At 37.0% G+C, this 5,281-nt stretch overlaps 1 pseudogene; it reads left to right on the top strand.

The window, feature by feature from the left end:
* The first annotated feature begins 3,969 nt into the window (after positions 1–3,969).
* On the top strand, positions 3,970–4,857 carry LOC128098923 (very-long-chain (3R)-3-hydroxyacyl-CoA dehydratase 2-like; annotated as a pseudogene).
* Positions 4,858–5,281: the final 424 nt, after the last annotated feature.

Below are 5,281 nucleotides of genomic sequence, written 5' to 3'. Positions count from 1 at the left end.
CATTTTGTTGTTATGAAGATATTAGACTATTTAAAAGGAAAGTATTTTTATTAATAAACAGGGTAACACTATTTTTTTTTAAGTTTCATGTTCTGTTCTTCAACTTTCAACCCTTGGTAATACACACAATTCCAAGAGCTGTCTTGAAGCAAGGAAACAAAGGGGTCGTTAGACACAAAACATGTTGCTGTCTAAACCTGAGACATCTTATACTCCAACCTAAGAGAAAGAATTCTTACCTGTCCAGAGATTCTACTAGTATCACTGTTGGAATGTGAAAATCCATCCAAATGCTCATGTGAAGTTCAAAGCTTTGATCTCTGCTATCATCTTGGAGGCATTATTTAGACAGCATTAGGTCATTATAGAGTTAACATCATCAACTGGCCATTAGGAAGTGGAGTTTGATAAAGCAGATCATTGGAGGTGTGGCTATGAAGGGCATATCTTGTCCAACTGTCATCAGTCTGTCTGTTCCCAGTCCTCAATGAGGTTAACTGCTTTGTTCCACTGTATGGTCCCTTTCCTCTGATGTTTCAGCCATCCTTATGCTCAAGAAATGCATCCAGATGACATTTAACTGAAACCTGTGGAGGTAAAAACAAAGTCAAGTCCCAGTCCTCTTACATTCTCTCTGGTCTTTGTCAGAGGTAAAACGCTGACCAGCTTGTTATATTTGTTATTATAGCTGCACAAGTCACAGAAGACAACACTTGAACACTAATTCCAGCCCTGCTGACCAAGAAATAAATAAGAAACTAGGATCATACTGCTGCTGCTGACAGCAAATACAACAGGGAAAGGGTGGGAAATAGAACTTCAAATGAATTATTTTTAAATGATCTAGTATCTGATGTGGGAAGAGCAGATCCTTCTTCACTTGCTGATAATCTTCAGACAATTTCATCAATAATTGTGTCAAAGCAAAGTCCTGAAACAATACTTGTGTCAATGAAAGCTGGTAGCCCTCATGCGCCCAATTCTGTTTATGTCTACAGATGAATGAAAAGTTGCATGCATGGATGAACCTAAAGCTAAAAATTTGCTGCGCTAAATTATGTTTAACCAAGCAAAGTGTTTTTCTCACTGACTATTCTGTAACATATATTGTGCATTGGTCTTTATTAAGAGCAGTTTGAAGACTACTGTGTTCCTGAAGGTTCACTTGCTCAATCTTAAAAGTGTGAGTGTAAACAAGTATGCATCCCCCTTGCTGATCAGCAAACTTCCCTTTTCTCCTTGACAGTCAATGAGTAGGAGTTAAGCTTCTGTTTCCCGTGCTGGTTTGACAACATTACATTGATTAGGTTAATAAAGGAATACTTAAGAAAATCTTCAAATAGAGATTGCTCCCCTAGGAGCAATTATTCTTTTTTATTATCAAAAGCTCTCAGAGTCAAAATAATTTTCAGTCAATTTTTTTTTTATTAGATTTAGAGACTGTACTGTAGAGGGAACTCAGAATGCACATGTGTCAGCCAGAAAGAACTTGCTCTGTGACCATGGTTACGACAGTGCATTCAAAGCCAAGCCTTGGCAACATTGTGTGAAATGTTATGTCCACAGTGATTATCTGAGAAGAATGCTGTTACCCTAAATGTTTCATAGTCAATGTTAACATATATTAACCTGTGTCATGTAATACTGATATATCTATTGTTGAAGATAGATGAACTCTTGGGTTATATACAAGATTTTATGTATTTTTAATTTTCTTTGTTTCTGAGGGCTGCCATATAAAAAGCCGAGCAAACTGAGTTGGGTAAAACAGCAGACATATTCTGACACATACCAGCAAGTACATGTTCAAGTCAAGCTGTCCCTAATGGTAAGACTATAGGTACTGAAGTCACCCACATTACTAAATTGAAACTAATCTGTGGTTTTAAATCTATTACTGTTTGCTTTATGAAATTTGGTAAGCCTATACTTTGTGCTTATTCATTTAGAATTTTAGTTGTCTTTATGGATTTTCTTTGACCAGAATTGAGGGAGTTATTGGAGAGAGAGAGAGAGAGAGAGAGAGAGAGAGAGAGAGAGAGAGAGAGAGGAGAGAGAGAGAGAGAGAATTGTGAGAAGTGGGGAGATTGTGGAGTTAGGGTAAAGAATGGTTGGTGAATATGATGCAAATACATTGTATGAAATTGTTAAATAATAATTCATATAAAAATAAATTTGTTTTAGAGTCATCTCCTTTAGAAGGCACTAGGGAAGGATGCTCTTCATTTCTTCTAACATCTGGTGGTTCCCAGGAAGTTTGTGGAATTCTGCTGCTAACATGTGTCTTCTCTCAACCTCTAATTTTGTAGTCACATGTCCTTCTCTCAGATATCTTTATATGTCTCGTAAGGACACTATTGATTAGACTTACTCAGGTTAATGACACTTGACCTTCTTCTCTCAGATATCTTTATATGTCTTGTAAGGACACTATTGATTAGACTTACTCAGGTTAATGTCAATTGCACCTGGAAATGTTCTACTTATAAATTAAAATCACATTCTGAGTTTCCAGTTGGGCAGAAAATTTAAGGGATAGATTTAAATACTATACGTAATTATAGCTGGTTTCCTTTTCTCATTAGAGGCAGTAAACACTTATAGGTTGTTCTAATTAATTTTATTTAATTTGAATGGTTCTCTCTGTATTCCTGGTTTTAGCTAGCATCTTGTGTCAAATGTGAATAGATATCTAATACATATGGAATATTTCTGCTTTTTTGGTTCTCTTTTCTATATACATTTAATATGTGTGTACTTTGCTCTAATTTTACTAACAGCAAACTTATAAATTCTAGAAATACATACTAAGCTTGGTTTTAAGTTGAAATCTCTTGTTGCTTGCAGAATAAGAGAGATGTACAAATGGAAAGTGGTCAATAAGTGACAATTAGATGAAGTTTGTTTAGACAAACTCCTAAATATGATCAAGGCATTTTCCATTCTTATTTTAAATGCATATTCTTTTTCACCAAACTATGAACACATAAAACAAATAGTTGAAGATTTTCTCTCTTTCCTTTTTCAGTTTCACTGTTCTGGCTTCTTTGAGGAAACTGTACATTGTGAAAGAGGAAAAATATATATAAGAACCTAGAAGGATCTGGGTCTTTAAATTCCTGGGTAGAGTAATATATCATTTGGAGCATACCATATGAACTTCAATATGAAAATGAGCAGTATTGCATTATTTCTAAGTAAATATTTTAATTGAGTTAAGATATGGCTATTATAATAACATAAATGGCAAACATGTTATTATATTATTTATGATGATACATAACTGAAAATTAATCAATTTTGTGTTATTTAGATGACAAACATGAAATTACATACACGCATTTTTCCAAAGCCAATATTGTTTATATGTTCTATTGTAGAAATAAAATATAAATCTAAAAACTTCTTGCAATATTTATATGAATTTTTATTTGTAGTAACTTTTATTTGTATTATATAGGACATTTTAATTAAAATATAATTACATCACTTCCACCTTCTCTTTCCTCCTAGCTCCTCCAATGCACCTTAATTCACCCACTCTCACATTTTGCCCCTCACCCTTATACTGATATCCTACTTTTATTATTGCAAAGTATATGTGCATGTACATAATACATATGTGTATGTATATGTGTGTGTTAATACAATTTTCTAAGTCCATTTTTATTTTTTGTGTGTATGTGGTTTCAGGGCTGAATACATTGTACAGCCAATTAGGAGGCTCCTTTCCGAGAGAGGTGAATTCTCCCTCTTTCATCAGTTATTAATGACCTGCATGTAGTTCTTGGTCTAGAGGTGGGAGCCCGTGCCTCTTTACTGATATTGTCGTTGTCAAGGTAGTGTTAATGCAGCCATTTCAAGGAGAGGGAATCTTATAGAAGACTTCCTTGTATTCTGGTTCTTAAAAGCTTTCCCAGGGTCTGAGGTGCATGCACGCGCGAGGAGAGCAGGCTACGGGCGCCTGACATGGCTGCAGTGGCGGCGACTGCGGCGACCAAGGTGGCCGAGCCAGGGCTGGCGAAGGCAGCAGCACGCCGAAGAAGAAGGGCCCCGGGCCTGTGGCCATGGCGTTCCTGGTCATCTACAATGTGGTGATGACTGGCGGGTGGCTGGTGATTGTAGTCGGGTCTGTGAGAGCATACCTGGCTAAGGGTAGCTATCACAGTCTTTCTTACTGAATAGAAAAGCCTTTGAAATTCTTCCAAACAGGAGCCTTACTGGAGATTTTACATTGTGCTATAGGAATTGTGCCATCTTCTGTTGTCCTGACTTCTTTCCAGGTGATGTCAAGAGTTTTTCTAATATGGGCAGTAACACATAGTGTCAAAGAGGTGCGGAGTGAAGACAGTGTCCATCTGTTTGTTATTGCCTGGACAATCACGGAAATTATCCGTTACTCCTTTTACACATTCAGTCTATTAAACCATTTGCCTTACATCATCAAATGGGCCAGGTACACACTTTTTATCGTGCTGTACCCAATGGGAGTGACAGGAGAAATGCTTACAATATACGCAGCTCTGCCCTTTGTCCGACAGGCTGGCCTGTACTCCATCAGCTTACCTAACAAGTACAACTTCTCCTTTGACTACTATGCATTCCTGATTCTGGTAATGATCTCCTACATTCCACTGCTCCCCCAGCTCTACTTCCACACGATCCACCAGAGAAGAAAGGTCCTTTCCTGCACTGAAGAACACAAGAAGTTTGACTAGCTCTCCACACCACTACCCCAAACCAAACTTTTCAATGATCAAAAAACGCTGCAGACTTTTTGAGTTCCCAGTACATTTCATAGAAAATAAGTAAGAACTATTTTTAAAATATTAAAAACAAAACAAAATAAAAACCAAAATCCAGTGTCACATGGGCCTGGGATTTTATAAAAAATAAAAATAAAGATAAAAATGAAAAAGCTGTTACATAAAGCATCCCAGCTGGTCCTTTGAGTATGGTCTAACCAGAAGTTCCCAGTATCTATGATGGAGCTCGAAGGGGTTGGTATTTTATCTCCTCCGTGTCCATGATAGTCCCTAAGCCACAGAGGCAGAAGCTATGCCACAGATCTATACACTGGGACTGGGATCCCCAAAGTCCATTGATTTCCATATTACGTCCAGTTGTGGTTTTCTATAATAATCTCCATTTGCTGTTGATAGATGCTTCTTTGGTGAGGTATGGTAGCTACACTTATCAGTGGGTAGAAGGGTAAGTTTTAGAACATAACTAGGAATCATGCTGTTCTAATAAAGAAGTGGTTGTTGATTCTCTTTTGAAG

Source organism: Peromyscus californicus, unplaced genomic scaffold, assembly GCF_007827085.1.
Source record: "Peromyscus californicus insignis strain IS unplaced genomic scaffold, ASM782708v3 Scaffold_6__1_contigs__length_162567912, whole genome shotgun sequence".
NCBI lineage: Eukaryota > Metazoa > Chordata > Mammalia > Rodentia > Cricetidae > Peromyscus > Peromyscus californicus.
This window is presented reverse-complemented; position numbering and strand designations above follow the sequence as displayed.